The sequence below is a fragment of the Rhinatrema bivittatum genome, chromosome 2 (assembly GCF_901001135.1).
Source record: "Rhinatrema bivittatum chromosome 2, aRhiBiv1.1, whole genome shotgun sequence".
In the NCBI taxonomy this organism is placed as follows: Eukaryota; Metazoa; Chordata; class Amphibia; order Gymnophiona; family Rhinatrematidae; genus Rhinatrema; species Rhinatrema bivittatum.
Genome location: NC_042616.1, coordinates 766496853 through 766521096, shown reverse-complemented (window position 1 = coordinate 766521096; position 24244 = coordinate 766496853).

Below are 24244 nucleotides of genomic sequence, written 5' to 3'. Positions count from 1 at the left end.
GCACACATCCCGGTATCAGGGATAGGGCACTGTGTGCAGGAAGATCACAACACCCCTGGTATCAGGGATAGGGCACTGAGTGCAGGAAGATCACAACACCCCTGGTATCAGGAATAGGGCACAAGTTCTAGTCATATTGACTGATCACATTAATTTTTTTGTCAACTACCAATAGTTTCCATTTCCCATCCCCCCAACTATCACCTCAGTTGGAACCTTCGTAACATCAATAGATAAGAGGGCAGTCAGCCAATAGGAATTCATATTCATTCCTAACTGACCTTTACTGACCTGGAAAGTGTCAATAATTTGTATCATTTTCTGTTAGTGTTCCTGAGTTTCCATTTCCATTTCCCATCCCCCCAACCATCACCTCAGTGGGAACCTTGGTAGCATCAATAGATAAGAGGGCAGCCAGCCAATAGGAATACATATTCATTCCTAACTGACCTTTACTGACCTGGAAAGTGTCAATTTGTATCATTTTCTGTTAGTGTTCCTGAGTTTCCATTTCCATTTCCCATCCCCCCAACCATCACCTCAGTGGGAACCTTGGTAGCATCAATAGATAAGAGGGCAGCCAGCCAATAGGAATACATATTCATTCCTAACTGACCTTTACTGACCTGGAAAGTGTCAATTTGTATCATTTTCTGTTAGTGCGCACTAACACAATTTAACGATTTTTAACGATAAATTGTTAGAATTTCTATTGTATTGTGTTCCATAACGATTTAAGACGATATTAAAATTATCGGATGATAATTTTAATCGTTGAAAACGATTCACATCCCTAAAAACAAGTACATAACTCTTTTCCATGCTGAGGGATTTCCTAAAGCCAAACCGGTACTGGTCCATAGAGATGTGCAATCGTTTATCATGAATTAGGCAATTGCAACGAAATTGCCTAATTCGTCGTGGTTCGGGGGCCCCAAAACCCGAAAAGGATTTTCCCCGAACTTCGGGGAAACTTCGTTTTTCGGGTTTGTGTGGGGACAGGGGCACATTTTTTTTTTAAATTAAAAACCACCCCAAACATTAAGATTAAGTATAATACAACCACCCTCCCCAAGACTTACTAACATCCCTGGGGGTCCAGCGGGGTCCCGGGTTCCATTTGTCCCTCCGTGCACGGTGTGCTACTGCAAGCCGTGCTCCTCAAAATGGTGCCGAATAGCCTCTGAACTACTATGTCACAGGGGCTACCGGCGCCATTGGTCAGCCCCTGTCACATGGCCATCGGCACCATCTTGTGCTCATACCTGGGGGTGCCTCAGGTGACAGGGGCTGACCAATGGCGCCGGTAGCCCCTGTGACATAGTATGGGCAAAGGCTATCGGCGCCATTTTGATTTCTGGCATCCGATGGCACGAGTGTAGGAGATCGCTCCCGGACCCCCGTTGGACCCCAGGGACTTTTGGCCAGCTTGGGGTGGCCTCCTGACCCCCCCCCAAGGCTTGCCAATAATCCCTGGGGGTCCAGCGGGGGTCCGGGAGCGATTTCGTTGTCGGCTGCCAGGAATCAAAATGGCGCCAATAGCCTTTGCCCATACTATGTCACAGGGGCTACCGGCGCCATTGGTCAGCCCCTGTCACATGGTATGAGCACAAGATGGCGCCGATGGCCATGTGACAGGGGCTGACCAATGGCGCCAGTAGCCCCTGTGACATAGTAGTTCAGAGGCTATTCGGCACCATTTTGAGGAGCACGGCTTGCAGTAGCACACTGGGCACGGAGGGACAAATGGAACCCGGGACCCCACTGGACCCCCAGGGATGTTAGTAAGTCTTGGGGAGGGATCGGGATGGTGGGGGGGGGGGGGGGGGTTGTATGTAATGTATTAAAATGAATTTAAATGCTTGGGGTGGGTTTTTTTTTAGCTTCGTTTCCCGCTTCGTTTTTTGGGCTGGTTTCGGGTTTCCTTGTTTCGTTTTTCAAATAAACTAAACGAGAAAACCCGAATTTTACCACGAAGTTTCCGAGTCAAAAAACAACCCGGTAGAAAAAACGAAGCACATCTCTACTGGTCCAACGTCTGGTGTTCGTGCATGAAATCCTCAAGTTGTTGCAGCACCAAAGATTCCAGAATCTTCTCAACAAAGGCAACAAAGAGAAAGGGTGGTAGTTTGATAGAGTGGCAGATTCTAAGCCAGACTTTTTCAACAAAGATCTAACAGAAGCCATTTTCAAAGAAATTGCAACAACCTCCTTGGCTAATGATAGATTAATAATTCTTGCTAAATGTGTCACAATGGTATCTTTAATGGCCTTCAGCACGGCAACATTGCAAGGATTTAAAGGACAAAAAGATGGAATTATTGAAGGTATCATAGAAACATAGAAACATAGAAATGACGGCAGAAGAAGACCAAACGGCCCATCCAGTCTGCCCAGCAAGCCTCACACATTTTTTCTCTCATACTTATCTATTTCTCTTAGCTCTTGGTTCTATTTCCCTTCCACCCCCAACATTAATGTAGAGAGCAGTGACGGAGCTGCATCCAAGTGAAATGTCTAGCTTGATTAGTTAGGGGTAGTAGGGGTAGTAACCGCCGCAATAAGCAAGCTACACCCATGCTTATTTGTTTTACCCAGACTATGTTATACAGCCCTTATTGGTTGGTTTTCTTTTCCCCTGCCGTTGAAGCAGAGAGCTATGCTGGAAATGCGTGATGTATCAGTCTTTCTCCCATGCCGTTGAAGCAGAGAGCCATGCTGGATATGCATCGAAAGTGAAGTATCAGGCACATTTGGTTTGGGGTAGTAACCGCCGTAACAAGCCAGCTACTCCCCGCTTTGTGAGTGCGAACCCTTTTTTCTTCTCCCCTGCCGTTGAAGCAGAGAGCTCTGCTGGATGTGTGAAGTATCAGGTTTTCTTCAGCCCTGCCGTTGAAGCAGAGAACTATGCTGGATATGCATTGAAAGTGAAGTATCAGGCTTATTTGGTTTGGGGTAGTAACCGCCGTAACAAGCCAGCTACTCCCCTCTTTGTGAGTGCAAATCCTTTTTTCCATATTTCCTCTTGCTGTTGAAGCTTAGAGTGATGTTGGAGTCACAGTACCCATGTATATGTTTATTGAATAAGGGTATTGTTTCCAGGCAGTAGCCATCATTCTGGCGAGTCCCCCACTCTTCATTGGCGGCCTCTTGAATTTATGGATCCACAGTGTTTATCCCACGCCCCTTTGAAGTCCTTCACAGTTCTGGTCTTCACCACTTCCTCTGGAAGGGCATTCCAGGCATCCACCATCACTTGAGTGACAGCAAAAACTGAGACCGTTTCAAAATCCGACCATTTCATTTCACTGTCCAAAGGTGACTCCGTTCTGGCCCCGTCCTAGTATGGGCTTAATGAAGCCATCTTGGCCATGATTTTGGTATTCTATCCAGCGATCAATAGAGAATGCACTTTAGGTCCACATGAAGGGATGCACAAAGGGGCAAGATCGTGTGTTGTGTTCTTTCGTGCGCATTAAGGGCGCACGCCTCACAGCAATATATGTTGGTGTGGGTGGGTGGGCAGTGGGCGGGCTGTGAACAGCGCAGTCGCCTCAGACCAGTGACCTTTTCTCACCTTCTCCTTCTGGGGGGGGGGGGGGGCGGGCTCTCTCAGAGATTCTGTAGTGCTGACCCCAGAGCAGGTTGTCGTGTTGTTCTGCTGGGCCAGGTAGGCCTTGCTGCCTGCTGTTCTTCCTGCAAAGTGCCAGAAGTGCGGACTATTCTACTACAGAATAAAATGAGTTGGGGTGGGGACAAAAGCAACCAGAAGATTAGGTAAAAGGTACACTCTCAGGGGAGGGTACCAAAAGCAGAATAGTACGTGCTTTCTGGTACATGGTTGCCAAAGTGCATTCTGGTCTGCTATGCATGTCTGCTTGCAGTAGAGCTTCCTTTATTATTTTTTTTTGTTGTTGTTTTCTACAGGTGATGCTGGGTATGGCTGCACAGCATGGCTTCTCAGACTTGTCAGCGCCATGTGCACCAGCATAAATCCGGTATAGTGAAGCACATGTGAAAACAAAAGGAGTTATTGAGTGGACATTTGAGGTTCCGGAAAGCAGGTTCCACTGCCTTGACTGTTCTGGAGGTGCGCTGCAGTATTCGCTGGAGAAAGTGGCGGATATTGTAATGGTGTGCTGCATGCTGGACAAGATTGCCCTCCATCATGGCATCAATCAAGACCTGCATCCAGACCTGGCACCAGGGCAAGAAATGTTTGCTCCTGCTGCAGACGGAAACACCATAGCAAGGGGGAATGAAGTCCGTCGTAAGGTCATAGTGGACTATTTTGGAGATCAACACCAAGCCCATGGAAGATGAATATGCCAAAATGTAAAAATGTAGCAATGACTCTGTTTAATGAATTTTATGGGGTTTTTTTTAATCATTTTCTTACTGCAGTTCTAATAAATTGTAATTTTTTAATACAAGCCTTGTTTTTAATTGGTCTCAGTCTGCATCGGATGCTGTCCTTGGCATGGATGCATCATGGGTATCGCCAGCCCAGCTGTGGAAGTCTGTGGACCCAGACGCTGGGCCGGCGGCACCCGTGATACACCCATGCCAAGGACAGCAATCATATTGCAGAGACTTCTACTACACAATGGGGCGGATTTTAAGAGCCCTGCTCTTAAAATCCGCCCGGCGAGCAGGGCCCTGCGCGCCGGTGAGCCTATTTTACATAGGCCTACCGGCACGCGCAGAGCCCCGGGACTCGCGTAAGTCCCGGGGTTTTCTGAGGGGGGGCGTGTCGGGGGGCGAGCCCGAACCACGCGGCGTTTTCGGGGCTTGTCGGGAGCGTTCCGGGGGTGGGCCCGGGGGCGTGGCTACGGCCCGGGGCGGCCCGGGGGCGTGGCCGCACCCTCCGGACCCGCCCCCAGGTTGCGTCCCGGCGCGCTAGCGGCCCGCTGGCGCGCGGGGATTTACGTCTCCCTCCGGGAGGCGTAAATCCCCCGACAAAGGTAAGGGGGGGGTTTAGACAGGGCCGGGCGGGGGGGGTTAGGTAGGGGACGGGAGGGGAAGGTGAGGGGAGGGCAAAAGAAAGTTCCCTCCGAGGCCGCTCCGATTTCGGAGCGGCCTCGGAGGGAACAGGGGTATGCTGCGCAGCTCGGCGCGCGCCGGCTATACGGAATTGATAGCCTTGCGCGTGCCGATCCAGGATTTTAGCGGATACGCGCGGCTACGCGCATATCTACTAAAATCCCACGTACTTTTGCTTGCGCCTGATGCGCCAGCAAAAGTACGCCAAATCGCGCGGTTTGAAAATCTACCCCAATGGAGTGGAAGTCTCTGGACTGAAGGACGCCAGCCCTCTATTGGTAGCATCCTTGATCTGGAGACTTCCATGCTGTCCTTGGCATGGGAGTTTAACAGGGGTCACCGGCCCAGCATCCTGGGCCTCAGATTTCCAATGTAGAAGTCTCTAGACCCAAGACACTAACATTTAAAAAAAAAAAAAAAGTCTTTCATTTCAACAATCAAAGCCATTTAGAGGGATTACTCACAAGTCAGCCATGTAATTCCAAGTTATCCATTTAACAGTTTAGCTTTGATTATTGACCACATGGAAATAGTAAACAAATCACAGTTATACACAGACAAATGTATTTGAAAATGTAAGGGCTTTTTTTTTTTTTACTTTTAAAGCAATGTTTAAGATTTTTTAAAACTATGTACAATTTTTTTTTTTTTTTTACAACTATGTACAATAATAAAATTAAATAAAATTGGGATGGAGAGGGGAAAACTAGGAAGCAAAGCAGTAACAAACAAAAAAAAAACATAGGAAGTTAGGGACACTCTCAATCCCAGACTTGGGAGGGTGCTCAGGATAGGGGTAGCTTCATGACAAGAATCTGGGCCGCCATGATCAGGTGCTGTAAGGCATCACCACGGACGATCAGTAACCTGAGCACCCTCTGAAAGGATACTCATGTTGCCCTCTGCTCTGCTGCCACCTGCCACACCACAGTCTCAAAATGGCAGCAAGTTTATGCCCTTGATGATGAGCCTCTTTCTGGCTGCTGTGGTGTGGGGGGGTGACAGAGGAAGCAAAGGGGTATGCAGGCCTCCTTCGACCAGCAATGGCTGCCCGGTCTGGGTTGCCTCATCCCTAACTCCCTGAGCAAACTAAGGAGGAAGGCCGACAGGGAGAGGATGTGGAGGCTGAGGCCCAGGGTTATGCCTCTTGGGCTTCTTCCCTTGGTGGAGGACGGGGTGCGGGAGGAGCGTCCTGCCTTCATATGGAGTCAGGGAGGAACAACCTGCTCCTCCCCAGTGTGGCTGCTGCTGCTTCTGAAGGGCCTGGGGCCTGCTCACCTCCGCCATCTGCTCCATCTTCTTCCTCCTCGTCTGAGGAGGAGGACAATGACAAATAATTATTCTCTGTGAAGACAAAAGTAAGCATGTGTAATGTTGTGTGCTCACATGCTGCAGAGTATGATGTGCAGGATATCAGAGGCACTTAGAAGAAACACCTTTTGAAGGAGAGGTGAAGGCAAAGGGGATCGTTGTTAAGTATGCGTCAACCCTGTCATCAAGGTTTTGGCTTCATATTGATGGGTGAATTGACATTCAGATTATTCATGTGAGCGGGATATAATTTGATGGAAGCTACTATGTAATAGGAGGTGATGGTAAGAAATGTGTGACAAGGCTGACAGAGACTGCTGGAGATGTACGTAGCTAGACATGTAGAGTCCTGATGCTATACATTGGACAAGGGCCATGTTGTTTACATGGAAATGCATGTTGGAGTGGGAGTAAAGTCCCTCAAAGTATGCCAGGAAGGTAGAGGGTGTCTTTCCGTAACTACTTCAGGATAGTGCAGCCTGTGAAAGAGGATTAGTGTAAGGTGAGGGCTAAGACTGGGTGTGGCGAAACTGGGAGTAATGGATGGAGAGAGGACATAGATGGAGCTTATTGGAAGTTAGTTCCCAGTTGGCCTGAGAAATATCTTACTTCCAGCTCCATCTCACCGACCATGAAGCTGGTCTATCCACCTCCTCTGCTTGAGGCGCAGCTCCCGGCCTTCTTCTTCAGCTCCTCGATCTATAGGGGCAAAAAGGATGAATTGTTGCTGTCAGGTGAGTGACATATTGATATGTTACAAGATTGTGAATATTTATGAAGTGAGTATGTAAGACACTGGAATCTCCCTACCTAGTAGCCCACCTATGCATGGCCTGACCAGACCATCTCCCCCCTCCTCTCACTAGGCCCCCCCCCCCAGTAGCCCTCTATGCACAGCCTAAACTTCTATACTCCTCCCCCAACCCCACTAACCCCTCTAATAGATCCCCACGCATGGCCTGACCCTTTCCACCACCACTATCGCCATTCCACTTACCTCGCGTGAGTAGGAGGCACCGCAGTTTAAGGCAGTACACAGCTCTTTCTAGGTGCTCTTAAAACAGTGGAGATTTTGCCGTTCTTCATGGGCGCAGTAGAGCCTGTGCTCATTTTCCACCACCAGGAACACCAGCCGCTAGTTGTCCCTGGCGATGAAATTGGGATGTTGGGCAGGAGGTGACATGTTGTTTGGCCAATGCCCTGCGGGTACTGAAGTCGTGCGTAAACATGTGCGCATAACATTATTTCTTCGGTGGTAAAAAGCTCATTCTACAAAATTCACTTGTTAAAATGATTAAAACCATTATTGTACCTCAGCGATTTCCATACAGTCTTATAAGCACTAATCCTCACCGGACTAGAATACTGCAGTGCCTTATTATCTAGGGCTTCCTGACACTGTTCTCCATCCGCTCCAATTAATATAAAATGCCGCTGTCCGACTCCTTGTTAATGTAAAAATCAGAGATCATATCACTCCAATCCTTAGCACACTGTATTGGCTCCCTGTGTGGCAGCGAATTCAATACAAATGTCTATCAATCATTCACACCTGAGAAGCCACTGTGTCTCTCCTTACAGCTGTTAAGTAAGTCCAATAATGAACATTCCAAAGCTGTCAGAGAAGCAACGTTGAAGGTGGAACAGCCTCCTTCATCAAATGGGCTGCTATTTCCTGCCGGGCAGCGCAGAGTACATGATTTACTAAAGACCACACTGCAACAGGCCAAGTAGATGGGTATTGTGAGAGGAAATTACGTTTGAAAACAAAGGGGATATTTACAGCAGTCAGGTCCAAAAGTACTGATGCAATCCACCTCGAGAAAGGAAGCAGCTTGGGGCAAGTCCACCAGACGTGATAAAATGACCTAACCATCCCACATAATCTCCAACATTTATTAGAATAATCAGAATAACTCTTACATAGATTAAGAGGAGTGAGATACCATTTTAACAAAAGATTATAGTTAGTCACCACAATATTAGTGGAATTAGATCTTTTTGCTATGGCAACATAGCATGCTTCCCACTGCTCTTCTAACCAGGTATGCTCCCAATCAGCTTCCAAACCCAACATATGTTTGAACGAAGGAAACTGCTTGGGAAACAGCAAAACGTACAATTTGAAGATCAGACCCTGGGTGAAACTGTGCTGAAAACACAAATCTTCAAAGTCAGATAAGGCTCAGATTACCTGACTCCTAATAAATGAGTTAGAAAAGCAATGTGACAATTGGATAAAATGATAATATTCAGAATCTGGTAGACCATACTGTAATTCCAGATTTTTTTTGAGTCAGCAAACAACATTTTTGAGTCAGCAAACAACTGGCCACAACACCACACCCCCCCTGGCTCCAACCATAGATCCAGATAGACAGTGGGGTCCCCCCTATAAATATCCAAAGGTAACATGAGTAAAAAGAGCTCATGACTCGTCAATATTGTTTTACAATGACACCAGATCTTCAAGGTCAGCATAGAGAAAGGATTAGCCATAGTATAGGCCTTTCCCATCTCCGGCAATCCCCAGATCATGGTGCATAATGAACCCTTACAATATATGCACCAAAAGAGAAAATAATCATTTAAATAATTATCAATTTTTATTTAATTATACAACTACATATATATATAAAATTAATTATCAATTTTAATTTAATTATACAAATATATGTCCACAAACCTAATTTATCAGACATCCTACCTATACACATTAAAAACTCCTTATCTCACATTACTGTCATTCAATACAAACCCTATACCACATTCATACACACTATTAAAAAAAAGCACAATATAACTCACAATTCTATCCGATATATAATTACAAACATAACCTAAAATTCCAATGTCTCCTAAAACCTTAAATGGGCAATGAATTACTTGTTTTGAAACATTGTCAAAGTCCCTCAGATACCCTTTAATCTTATCTTGCTTATCCTTCCTCTTTTCCTCTATTCCTTATCCCCTTCTTAACTTCTTACTGCCCACTTCCTAAGGATCCTTTTCACAACATATTGGATTGTTTCACTTATTGTGACCTTTATCAATATGTAATTTCTAATTGTTTTTAAACTGTTCAGTTAACTATCTGACTATGTTACCCTAAGTTTTTCGTTTTTACATTCATGGTTCCTTGTATCGCCTTTTTGGCATGTTCTTTGTTCTTTGTAAACCGGTTTGATTTGTATCTAATGCAAGAAGATCAGTATATAAAAACTAAAAATAAATAAATAAATAAATAAAAGATATAGGGGCAAATTTTAAAAGCCCTATGCACATAAATCAGATGGATTTATGCACGCAGGGGGGTTACGCGCACCGAGCCTATTTTGCATAGGCCTGGTGACGTGCACAAGCCCCGGGACGTGCGTATGTCCTGGAGCTTGAAAAAAGGGGGTGGGGGTGTTCCGGGGCGGGGCCATGGCCAGAGGCCTCCCTAGGGCCGCTAGGCTGAGGGATCACGCACTGGCACTCGGCCAGCGCACGCAACCTACACCTGCCCAAAGGCTGGCGCAACTTGCTAAATAAATGTTAGGGAGTGTTTTAGGTAGGGCTGGGGGTCGGGTTAGGTGGGGGAAGGGTGGAGAAGGTGGAGGGGCAAAAGGAAAGTTCCCTCTGAGGCCGCCCTGATTTCAGAGGGAACAGGGAAAGCCATCGGGGCTCCCCTAGGGATCAGCGCGCGCAAGGTGCACAAGTGAGCACCCCCTCGCGCACGCCGACCCCGGATTTTATAACATGCGCTCGGCTGCGTGTGCTTGTTATAAAATCGAGCATAGATATTAAAATCCCGCCCATAGCTTCAATGGTCTGCTTAAATTATTGTAATTTTGTTTTATTTCAAATGCTTTTCTTTGCATTGATCCAATTAAGATAATCCTTCATCCAGGCTCTTAACTGCACCTTTATTCATGTAGGGGTTCTTCTAAACTTCCAGTTAAAGCCGAAGCCTTACTCATCAATAAAATATATATCGGACTCTTTTAAACATTTTTAAACCACTCCACGTGGTGCCGTATGTGTGAAGATAGCCACTTCTGGTTTTAAGGTTATAATGATACCGGTTTGAAGAATGATGTGGTTTAAAAATGTTTAAAAGAGCCCAAGATGTATTGCATTGATGAGTAAGGCTTCGGCTTTAAGTGGAAGTCATTGGTCTCTACAAGGGAAAGAGGATATAGCACAGAAAAATTGGAATAAGAATTCAAATTTCCCCTGATGAAGCCCATATTGGAGAGGACGAAATGAAGAATTCTTTGTTGGGAACTATGTTTAGAAGACCCCCCCCTGCATCACTGGCATTACTTATCATAACAGCAAACAGTGACGTTGCTAATGAATCTTCAGAGTACAAAGAAAGAGAGCAAGATCAGGGAAATACACACTGCCAGAGTCCAGAACAAAATGGGCTGGATTTTCCAAAGGTTACGCGCACCGCCGGGCCTATTTTCAAAAGGCCCAGCGGTCCGCGTAAAGCCCCAGGACACGCATAAGTCCCAGGGCTTGCAGAAAAGGGGCGGGGGAGGGGACGGGGTGTGGGCGGTCCTGGGCAGTCCGGGGGGTGGGGCAGGGTCAGCGGCTCCTGGCACAATGGCTATTTGCCACTGTGTCAGAGATCGTGTGCCGGCAGTCGGCCAGCAGGCGCAAAAGGTAAAACAAAAATCTTGGGGGGGGGGGGGGGGGGTTAGAGTAGGGCTAGGAGGGGGAAGTTAGGGGAAGGGGGTGGGAAGGTCAGGTTAGGGGGAAGTGTCCAATCCTTTACCTCGCCGGCATGCACATGTTATAAATTTGGCACACACCTTTTAAACTCTACCCCCAAAGATTTTGAAAGCCTATCCCTTGTCTGGGCAAACTGGGAACAAACTGGTGAAACTAGCAATGACATGACTGTGTGCCCCTTTTAAAATCCCCCCATTTATGCGGTGGAAGCATCAACTGAAAACTGTGTGTGCGCACTCAGCCTGTTTTATAAAAATATTCTTCCACTGATTAGCATGTTCTTTGCTTTTTGGATAAGGGCCAGAGAGTTGGAGATCCACCAAAGCTTAGCCATATTCCAAACAGCTGCCTTGAATTAGTCAGTACTGGAAAGGGTGGAATTATGGAGTTTACACAGTCACTCTTCTAGAAATTGGGAAAAAATGCAGAGTTTAATTACTATCATGTGATTATTATTTTGTAATTACATTATGAATTTGCTTTTAAAAACTGATTATAAATTATATTTTTTATTTGTATTTAACTTGTTATGAATATGTTTTGTATTTTAAGAATTGTATGAAATATATTAAAATTGTTGTAAGCTGCTTTGGGCAATGCAAAAGGAATGTAAAGGCAGGATATTAAATGCAAATAAAAATAGAAAAAATAAACATGCCCTAGAAACACCTATTTTTTATGGAGAGAAAAATATACATGTTGTGAAATATGTGCATATTTTCCACCCGTTAAAATCTGAGTTAGCTCAATCCATGTAACCTACGAAGTTACACGGGTAAAAGTCAACTAACTCTTTGGAAAATTTCTTCTTAAATTAATATATTTCACTGAAAAATCTTTAATAATGCTAATAATATTTTGTATAATGATGCAAATTTTCAGTACGGTGCACACATATTTGAGAGCCTAAACAACAAGGAGATTTTCAGCTACAAAGTATCCATGCACATTGAGTTTGAAAAGTGGATTCTAATGTGGGTGAATGTAAATATGAATTTTGACTCAGAAGACTGGTTAGAAAATCTGGAGTGCAGTTCATAAAATCTTCATTTGTAGCATACAAGTAGAGCTACTGGTCCAGCTTTTGCAGTAAACATACAAATTCTTGCTTTTCCTTAACTAAACTGATTCTTTACCTCCTATGGTTACTAGAGTTGTTCCTGACTCATCCTTGGAGTACCTCCAAAGGGGTATGGAGATGGTGGAGACTGGGGGAGGTTTCTTTTAGTCTAGTTTAGTTTTTATTTTATTTTGGTTCATCAAGTGAACCGAACCGAAATAAACATTAAACAAACCAAACCTGAACCTCCACCCCCTAAAACAAAACAAAATGAAATATAAATTTCCTCCTGCAGAGTCTTACTAGTTGGCACATTTCGGCATATTAGCCCCCTTTCTCTACTCACACTGCTTCCTCGGATTTCAGCACCCCAAATGCATGTTTGCATTTTTCTGCGTTGAAACCTAGAGGGTAAGCATGTGACTAATTCTCAGTCATATTTGGCCACTCATCATTCTGTCCACTCAGGCGTATTTATTTATTTACTTATAAAATCTTATATCCCACCATCTCCAATACATTTGCTCAGGTGGGTATTCACTCTGTTGCAGATCTTAATGTCAATATTGCTTATGAAGATATTAAGCAGAATCAGTACCAGGTCTAATCTCTGTGAAATTCCAATAATCACCATTCTTTCCTTGGATTGACTTGAAACGCTTGTTTGATTGTTGGCCAAGTCCAATTCTTAATAGCAAATCCTTGGATGTTAATGATCTTAAAAACTATCATCCAGTATCAAATATTCCATTTGTAATGAAGGTCATGGAAAAAATGGTATTTGCTCAACCTTGCCATGTTGCAGTCAGGGCAACAAAAATAATTTAGTACTGAAACAGCTTTGTTGTCATCAGTAAACCAGATTAGGTTGAAAGCTGAAAAGGTAAAGGCTGTGATTGTAATTTCTATAGATATTAGTTTGGAATTTGATACAACTGATCGTAGACTTTTATTGCTATATTTACAGGAGATGGGAATAAATGAAACAGTTCTTAACTGATTTCGATCCAAGACCACTGTTATTTTTGTTCCTTGGGGGGATGATGTGTCTCTGCACAAGGAAGTGACTTGCGGAGTTCTTCAAGGTTCCATTTTATCGCCTCTCCTTTTCAAGGAGAGGCGATAAAATGTTTGTACAGGAACAAGGTTTTAGTTCTTATGTGGATGCTGATGATATGCAAGTTTCAGCATCATTTAACTCAGATTCAGCATCTAAAATGGCTAAATTTAATTCATGCATAGATAAAATTGCAGATTGATTGTACATATGACCATAAATTGCTGGTGAACCTGCAAAAATAGAAGGCAATATGGTTTGGCAGATGCAAAACAAATATTAAGTTGGCTCCATATATGCAGAACTTGGATATACCTTGTGTTCAGATAATACAAATTTTAGGGAGGCATCTCAACAGCATGTTTTCTATGTCAAAACAGGTTTCTTGTCTGTCTAAATCAGTCTTTTTAAATTTATGCATGATTCAGAGACTGAAACCCTATCTATGTATGTCAGATTTAACCATGTTAGCATGTGTCTTAGTTCAATCAAAAATAAATTATAGTAATTATCTCTTCCTAGGTATAACCAAGATTAATTTAAAGAGAATACAGTGATTATAAAATATGATTGCTAGGATAATTAAAGGTGTTGTTGTGATTTCGGTCGCGAGGAGCACGACCGATCCCCTACCTGGCCTCGGGTCCCGAACGTGGCATGGCCGCAAAAATGCCGCGGCAGCTGCGGCCTAGTCGGCGGCGCTCCCACAAGGGAGACGCCGCTGGAGAAGTTGGGCCCCGCCCCTTCGGCTCGCGCATGCGCAGGAGAGGCCCTTTTAAAGGGCCTCCGGCGCGAAAACCCGGCGCCACCCTCAGGATGACGTCAGACGCCGAGGGGGATTTAACTCGGCGTCTGACTCTCCTCGGGGCCTTTGCAACGTGGTCGCTCCTTGAGCCTGCTAGTTGCCTGCAGTTCCTGCGTTCCTGTCTTCCAGCCTGCTTGTTCCAGCCTTCCAGTTCCAGTGTTCCTGCCTGACCGTTCCTGCCTTCCGGTTCCTGCATTCCTGCCTGCCTGCCCTGTGTTCCAGTCCGCTTGCTCTGGCACCCCTGCCAGCCTGCTTCAGCTGCCTGCCTTGATCCCGGTCCGTCTCATCGAATCCGTCTTCAGCTGCCTGCCTTGATCCCGGTCCGTCTCATCGAATCCGTCTTCAGCTGCCTGCCTCGATCCTGGTCCGTCTCATCGACGCCGTCTCCTGCTGTCTGCCCTGACTCCGGTCCGGTCCTGGTATTCTCTGCTGATAGCCACTCTCCTAAATCCCAGCGGTCCGGGTCCCTACGGGCTCCTCCTGGGGGGACCTCGGACTTCCAGAGCGAAGCCACCTAAGTCCTAGCGACCCGGTCTCCAACAGCTCCTCTGGGGGAGTCTCGGGTTTCCAGAAGACTCCTCTTCGGCTCAGTAGTCTGCCTCCCGTCCGCCTCCCCGGCGGTCGGTCCAAGGATCCACTTCCGGAGTCCAACAGGTGTTTCAAAATTTGATCATGTCTCTCCAGTACATAAGGACAACGCTGGTTGTCTGTATGCTGCAGAATTATTTTCAAAGTTCTGGGTTTGACCTATAAAGTTTTGTCAAAAAAGATACCAGATTATCTCTAGATTGTTGATTTTGAATATGCCCTAATGAAATCTGTGGTCTTCACGAAAGGGACTATTGTGATTGTTCTTTCTGAAAGAAATTTATCTGAAAGAGACAAGGCAATTGACTTTTCATTATCAGGCTCCATTGTTTTGAACTCATTGCCTATTGATTTTTGATTGGAAATCAATTTTATGAAATTCAGGAAAGTGGATAATACTGGCTATTTAAACAAGTGTTTTATTAACTGCCAGTGATAATTGGCAGAGTGATTTTTCTGATATTTTATTATGCTATTATGTTATTGTATTATTTTAATATTGTTTTGATTTTTTATTATTGCTTGTAGTTGTATCCTTTTCTAAGTTATATGTTTTATTTTACAGTGTTCTGAAGTTTTTTTAAAAATTAGTTTATCAAACTAAGGGCCTCATTTTCTAAAGTATCGCAGGCCCAGTTAATGAGGGGCAGGGGGCCGAAATGGGGGGGCGGTCCTGCACTAGCCGGCAGCGATCGCACCGCCACGGTGCGATCGCTGCTGGTTTCGCACCCAATAGCGCCACCATAGAAAGTGTAGCTATTGAGCGTGAACTAGGACGCAAAAAGGGCCTTACCTTTTCGTCATCCGCGGCATCTTCACGGAGTCGGCCCCAGTGACACCCCGACTCCTCCTCTTCCGGGGCCGACTCCGCCCCCATCTTGGTATCGCGTGCGATCCGTCTGGAAAATAAGGCCCTAAATGTTACCATTATTCACCACTACTCTCTGTTGTCCATCATCCAAACAGTTTATAATCTAGTCCAGTGTTTCTCAACCACTGGCCCTTAGACCAGCACTGGTCCCTGGCAGTATTTTTGCTGGTCCATGTAGTGGCAGCGATTGCAGGAGAATAAGGAAGAAGCAAGACCTTCTCTGCAACTGCACACATTGTACTGCACCACAGCCACAGAGACATTTCCTAACCTTCCCCCGCTCCCCACCCAGCCCTACAAACCTTTTGATTTAAAAGTGTTGCCAGCACAAAAATGCCCACATATGTGTATACATGAGCCGCATGTGATTAACGTGGATTTTAAAAAGCCAAAAAATACATGTGTATGTACCCTTGCATGTGTGAGGAATAACAGGGTAGAAAAGGGGTGGGGCATGGGTGTTCCAGTGTGGGGCTAAGACAAGTGTGCAACTCTGAATTTTAAAACTGAAAATCGCAATGCGGGTATGCTACATATCCACGTAAGTTTACTGCTGTTCCTAATGAGGAGCAAGCTTATAGAATAAGGTGGTTCCGGATTAACTAGAGAGCATGTAGAATGAAGAGCTAGAGAGGTCTGAAAGACCTCATGCAAGCATGTTTTAAATTTGCTGACATACGCGTGTAAAAGCCGACAAGGTCCTATGGAAGACACATGAATGCTAGCTGGTGCTCAAGTAACATCTTAAAATTGAGAGCATACTTATGCATGGTTGGTGCATTTTAAAACATACATGCCCAAGTGCTTGCACAATTCAAAATTCCAGCATATGTTTGCTTGCACACTGATATGCACTTCTATGGGTGCATATGCACTCATTTTAAAATTGACCTCTCAGTGAGGCGAGCCAGTGATGTTCTGTGTTAATGAGCCTGCACACTACTGAGTCAGGTCTGCTCTGCTCTCAGACCCCACCTTCGGATAAGAAGCCAGGAGGAGATAGGGTAGATTCTGACTCCGTCTCATGCAGGCTCATTAACATTCAGCTGCATGGCCCCAGCTGGAAGAAAGAAGTCCATGGGGTATTAAATGTAGTAGTGCTGCTGGCTGCAAAGGTGAGGAGGAGCGTGAGGGAATCTTACAATTCTTTAATGACCAACTCATGGTTGATTAGATGGGGAAGGGAGGGAGGGGGAATGGATCTTTTTTTTTTTGGCTGACTGGGAAGGAGAGGAAGCTATTTTTTTCCTGAGGACAATTCTGTTGGCGGGCTGGGAGAGGGAAAAGCAGAGAGTGAGGTGCTTTTTAAAAAATAAATAAATAAAAGAATAACTTTTCTTAAGAAGACCATTTTCTTAAAACTGGGTAGTTACCTTCTTGAAATAACATAGACCAGCTGCAGGGTCAACCCATGAGATTAAAGGTATTTATTACTGAAGGTACTAGTGTGGTACCATCGATAAGAATCAAATAATATAAATGAATGGAACCTCAATTTGATATAATTGCATTTATTAAATTATCAAGTATATCTACAAAAATTGTTTATACAATGCATCAACTCACACTAACATAAAAATCCTCCACATTACTGAACATACCACATGAATGTTCAGTATGGCATGTTTGTTTAGCAATGTGGTTTTTTTTTTTTATGTTAGTGTGAGTTGATGATGCATTGTATAAACAACTTTTGTAGATATACTTGATAATTTAATTGTGGTACCATTCATTTATATTATCCATGAGATTAAAGACCAGATGGGGGAGGGCATATATATCCTGCTCCCTCCCGCTCTTTAATTTTCAGCGGGATGCCCCTACCCCTGCCCTCTCTCGGCGCATCAGCGCTGCAACCAGTGCATGTAATTTAAGGACGGTGGTCAGCTGGTCCCTGCCATGCAGAAGGTTGAGAAACACTGATCTTAGTCAACCACCTTGGGCTCTACAGCAGGCTTTGTCAATTATGGTGTACATTTATAATCTTTCTTCCGATGCTCACATGGCAACAAAACCCTAAAGAGATGTCACATGGTTTTATGTAGAATATTTTGTTACACTGAAATGTGAATTCTACAAAGAAAGATCGTTGCTTTATCTCCTAAATCACAAAGTTCATTGGTTTTGAACAAGAAGGTTTCTACTAACAGTTGCTGAATTTCTGTACCTTATAAAGGACGAGCAGCATAGGGATATTTATACAAATGCTAATTATAATCCAGTGATTAAACAAGTTGTTGCTGCAATAATTATTTCCTGAATATATCTCTAGATTAGTGTCATCTCAAGGTCAGGCATGGAAGTACAGTATTTATAAGCTTAACTCTTACAGTACTAGGAAAAAAAAAACCCAAAACTAATTAGTAGAGTAAGGATGAAAGGCAGTAAATTTATTGGTGCAAAGGGGCTAAGTAAAAAGTTTATTTTAATGCCCATGTTAATATTTAAAGAAAAGCAAGGCAAGAAAAAAATGCTGGACCTAAAGAATATTATTACCTTCCTTTGATAAGAATAGATTTCAAATAACACTCTAACCACTAAAGTGCAAATGACACACGAAGCATCATTGGTCTATGGATGCACTGAAAGCACTAGCATTCTGCTAGCAATACCACTGTAATTGCTCCCACCAGCAGAAACAAGCTGAGTACTTGAAAACAAGCCTGGTACTGCTGAATAAGTAGCATGCAAACTGCAAATGGAAACCCAAATTGTATGCAGCTTAATTTTTACAAAACAAAGCAAACCAGAAAACATCTTTAAAAAACAAACAAAAAACCTGAAGGCATTTTTGCAAAAATAAAACAAAGCAAGATAGAGCAAAGTCAAGCACAGTGGATCTTCAAAGGACTCTTGTATTGCAAATACAATGTCTTGCTTTATAGAAAGCCTCTTCATAGCAAATCTTAGTGACAATGAACTGGCATCTTATCCACCAGAGTAATACGTGTACTGTGCAATGGTCAAATTCTGCCATCAAATATTCTTTCTGAAGAAACTCATTTGTTGACTCCCTGACCGTTTCTTGCAAGAAGAACCCACCTTAAGAATATTTCATATCAATGCAATATCAAAGATTGTATTTGACAGTTCTTTCAGTTTCTTGATTGACCCAATGGCTTGCAAAGTTTCACAAATGTTTCTTAGAAATAAAGATCAGCAAATAAGATATAGATGATTCCATTTTATTGAATCTAAGGGGGTCTATAAACTAATGGTTTAAACTACTTACTGACAACTATTTGGCTATTAACACCAACAAAACTGAGCTGCTCATCATCTCACCTCCAAACAACTCCACATTGAATTCAACTTTCCTATCCCAAGCCTGCCTACCCACTGCACAACAAGTCCGCAGCCTTGGTATCATCATTGACAACAATCTCACATTTAAAAAAATGTCATCACTGCCACTGATAAAAATGGATTTTTCAAGCTCCATACACTAAAGCGTATCAAACCACTCCTACACCCGTATGACTTCCGCACAGTAATACAAGCTACAATCCTGTCAAAGCTTGACGACTGCAACTCATTACTGTTAGGCTTACCAAAAAATACGTTACAACCATTACAAATGCTACAAAAGGCAGCTGCCCGCAAACTCACAAATACACACCGCCACGATCACATCACTCCTGCTCTTCAGTCTCTTCACTGGCTACCAGTTGCATCCAGGATTATATACAAATCCATTACGCTAATACACAAGGCCATTCATAACCAAAACATGCAATGGTTTTCCGAACACCTGTATTTCAAGAAGACAAACCGACCAACAAGATCGCAGCATCAGGCCAAACTGCCGATCCCCTCCCCTAAACTTACCAAACATGCATCTACAAAAGAACGCTCTCTCATCATAGCAGGAACCACAATATGGAACAGTATACCCTCTGAACTGCGCCAGGAACCATGCCACAGAAAATTTAAACAAAACCTAAAAACCTGGCTGTTCAAAAAAGCATACCCATGACTGACTGGGCCCCATACAGGCCGCATACGTCGCTGTTAACCTCCCTCCTGCTTCCCCCCCCCCCCCCCTATCCTTACCCGCACTTGTTCCATAGAAAAGTTCTCTATTGTATATTTCTATATGTAAATCAAATTCTCGGTAATCCTCGTTACTCTTATGTCAATGATATTTATTTACTAAATTAACTGTTAAACATGTTATTTGTTTTTTTTTGCTCCGTTTAATATTTTATTGTAAAGCCTGTTGCTGCATTACTGTTTGCTGTAAACCGAGGTGATGTGCTGCACATGCCGCGGTATATAAAAAAAAATCTCTAAATAAATAAATAAATAATGGTTGTTAGAATTGGCAGATTGGTAGCATATGTTACTTGCTGATTTCAACCCTCAGTTAAACTACAATTTAACATGAAATATACAAAATATAGACTCTCTTCATGAGATGCAAAAATGCTGCTGGATTAAAATGGCTGCATTCAGAGCTGTTGGAAGAGATGGGTAAGAAGAGCGACTGCCCTGGGCACCAAGCACTCAATGCCTTGGAATGTCGATGTCACTGCTCCTGCTACCCTATACCTCTCATGCAGGCCCATGCAATACCATGCACTGCCCGCAGCTCACTGCTCAATGCTCGATTGGACGTGCATCCATAACCCCCGATGCAAAACGAGGGTTAGCGCATCCGAAATGTGCATCCAATCGTGCACACAGCTAACAGAGCTCATCACATGTAAATTCTTGCTGGTGAGGATATTAGCTATCCCCCCTGCTGCATCCAACGGGGTGGACTCCACCTTAACTAGAGTGGAACCAGGCTGCTGGCACTAACCTTTAATAAGGAGATAGAATAGCTTTTAAACTAGATGATAGGGGAAGGCTGACAGTTGCTTATAAGCACATGGTTCAAAATGATGTATCTTTGAAGGATACTAAGAGAACAGGGATATGAGGGCATCCTAGTAGAGAGGTTGCAATAAATGCTAAAATGGACAAGGTGCCTTTAAATAAAAAGCAAACAAAGCAGAAAGATTCCAAAATACTCCTATCAATTGATGAGCAAGATGTTAATGAAAACAAAAAAACAAATCAGGAGATTTACTAAGCCATGATATGGTGATAATCACACATTAAAAAGCCATTTATCGCTCAATATTTTCAATGTATTCCTCCCTCTATGGAAATAAGCTCCTTTACGTGTATTTGCATGCATAAAATAGCCTAATGCTTGCAAAGCAGCTTATGCATAGGCAATTCGATGTAAATAAAATAACGTGGCTGTCTTACAAAAAAGTCAGCCCCGTTATTGTATTGCCTTTGATGGAGGTTTAGTTATTTTCCTGAGGAAGGGTCAGGATGCTAGCGCAGGTCTCTAATGGCCTGCAGGAAAATGTAATGGCGTCGACCTGACCTCGCCCCATCAGGTGAAGGGGCGAGGTCAGGTTAGCACAATGTTGAAAAATGCCATCGACCTGGCACGTAGCAAGAAGGTACTCCAGGCCCTCACTTGCCACCATTAATCTTCAGAAAGGTGGGGGGAATGGGGGGTGGAGGTCAGGGTGAACCCAGACCAGCAGGTGTTTTTTGTATGGCTGGGGGTGGGGAGAGAGGCTCAGGGGGACACCCCAGGAAAGATTGGCTACTTAGAACCAGGGGGAAGTAGAGAAGGGGGTGGAGCTGCTGTGGAAATCTTTTAATGGGGGGTTGAAGTCATTGGGGGTACTTTATTGATTCCAGTGGAAGGGTTAGGGAAGGGGGCGAGCCGTCGCCACATGGTTTAAACAATTTTTTTTTTCTGCTAGGGGTATCTGCCACCATTACAGGCGGCAGATGATATTTTATGTGGACAAGTACAAAGTGATACACGTAGGGAAGAGCAACCTAAATTGTAGCTACACCATGCCAGGTTTCACACTGGGAGTCACCACCCAGGAAAAGGATCTAGATGTGATCATGGATAATATGTTGAAATCCCCATGCTCAAAGAGAGGTGGCGACCAAGAAAGAATATAGAATGCTTGGAATTAATATTTTTGGAAAACATTGGAAAATAAAACAGAGAATGTCATAATGCCTCTGAATTGCTCCCTGGAGATCCTGCGCCTTGAGTACTGTGTGCAATTTTGCTCACCACATGTCAATAAAGATATAGCAAAATTAGAAAAGGTACAGAGAAAGGGGCTGGAAGGAACAATTCTCATATGAGGAAAGGCTAAAGAGGTTAGGGCTCTTCAGTTTGGAGAAAGATGGCTGAGGGGAGATATGATAAAAGCCTATAAAATAATGAAACGTGAATTGGTTGTTTACTCTTTCAAAAATGTCCAAAAACTAGGGGCATGCAATGAAGTTACTAGGTGATACATTTAAAACATTTAGCATTTTACTCAACGCATAATGAAACTTTGGAATTTGTTGCTGGAGGATGTAGCAAAAGCTGTTCATGTAGCTGTGTTTAAAAACCATTTGGACAGGCTCCTGTAAGAAAACTCCATAAACCCTTATTAAGGTGGACTTGGGGAAATCCACTGCTTATCCATGGGATAAGAAATCATGGAGTCTATTGACCTTTTTGGGACCCTACCAGATACTTGTGACCTGCATTGGCCACTGATGGAAATAGAATATTGAATTTTATAGATCCATTATGGCAAATCTTATGTTCTTATACATTGAAATGTTTCCATGCTTCACCCCATCTAGGGATAGCAAACGTTCACTATCTTTCAGCTGCTAGATGGTTCAACTAATCTTTCACCCCAGTACTCAAACCTAATGAATAATTTACATCAGGTCCACAATATACATTTTCCAGTGTTTCCTCTGGGATCTGTGATGCTCTGTCACTCTTTCAGTGTTTTGGAGAATTAAGGCCACTGTTTGTGCTGCTTTGCCTCTTTCATAAGATCTTGATGTTTCCATCAATTATTTTTGATACATTGCTCCTGTTATGGTGCCTTGGACTGTTCATAAGATCATAAGAAATTGCCATACTGGGTGAGACCAAGGATCCATCAAGCCCAGCATCCTGTTTCCAACAATGGCCAATTCAGGCTACAAGTATCTAGCAAGTACCCAAAAACTAAGTATATCCCAGGCTACTGATGCTATAATAGTAGTGGCTATTTTCTAAGCCATCTTGATTAACAGCAGGTAATAGACTTCTCCTCCAAGAACTTATCCAAACCTTTTTTAAACCCAGCTACACTAACTGCACTAACCAAATCCCCTGGCAACAAATTCCAGAGTTTAATAGTACATTGAGTGAAAAATAACTTTCTCCGATTAGTTTTAAATGTGCCACATGCTAACTTCATGGAGTGCCCCCTAGTCCTATTATCCGAAAGAGTAAATAATCGATTCGCATTTACCCATTCTAGACCTCTCATGATTTTAAAGACCTCTATCATATCCCCCTCAGCCGTCTCTTCTCCAAGCTGAACAGCCCTAACCTCTTTAGTCTTTCCGCATAGGGGAGCTGTTCCATCCCCTTTATCATTTTGGTTGCCCTTCTTTGTACCTTCTCCATCGTAACTATATCTTTTTTGAGATGCAGTGACCAGAATTGTAAACAGTATTCAAGGTGCGGTCTCACAATGGAGCGACATAGAGGCATTATGACATTTTCCGTTTTATTCACCATTCCCTTCCTAATAATTCCTAACATTCTGTTTGCTTTTTTGACTGCTGCAGCACACTGAGCCGACGATTTCAATGTATTATCCACCATGATGCCTAGATCTCTTTCCTGGGTGGAAGCTCCTAATATGGAACTTAACATCATGTAACTATACAATGGGTTATTTTTCCCTATATGCATCACCTTGCACTTATCCACATTAAATTTCATCTGCCATTTGGATGCCCAATCTTCCAGTCTCACTAGGTCTTCCTGCAATTTATCACAATCTGGTTGTGATTTAACTACTCTAAATAATTTTGCATCATTTGCAAATTTGATTACCTCACTCGTCGTATTCCTTTCCAGATCATTTATAAATATATTGAAAAGCATGGGACCTAGTACAGATCCCTGAGGCACTCCACTGTTTACCCTTTTCCATTGAGAAAATTGTCCATTTAATCCTACTGTCTGTTTCCTGTCTTTTAACCAGTTTGCAATCCACAAAAGGGTATCACCATCTATCCCATGACTTTTTACTTTTCTTAGAAGCCTCTCATGAGGAACTTTGTCAAAGGTCAATGTCATGACACTGCTGGTGCCACTTTTCCCAACTCTTAGTGACTTTGAGTGCTGCCCACTCTGCTGTGATGCTTGACTGTAAATGTCTATAAACTTGGATAGAAAACCCCAATGTTAGAGCCCAAATAGGATGCATTGCTTCACCCATTGATTTTAATAGAAATTAATTAAATGACATAAAATAAATAAGTTAACTTGGGAGACAAATAAACAAAACATATTAAAATGGCAAATGAAGCAAAATAAATTTTTTTCCCATACACACCCCTAAATGCTACCTTGTAGCTTCTGAATTTTAGCATCCTAAATTTAGCCTCCAGCACTCTCCTCTGTTATTGCTACCTTCTGCATGTGATATGACAGCCAACTCCTCCCCAGCACTCTCTAAAATCTTACCGAGGTAGTGCTTATCTGGGTGGTGTGTGAGTCCAGTCCCTACCCACCTGTACACAGAGCCCTGAAGAATCATCCTCGGTACAAGAAGATAACAATTCAACTGGAAAGCAGGCCTCAGGTACAGGATTAATTATTGCTACCTGACTTGAGATTGCAGGCTGATTTTAAATCTTTTAAAAAAAATCTTAAAACAAGGCTATTTAAAAAAGGTTTTGAAG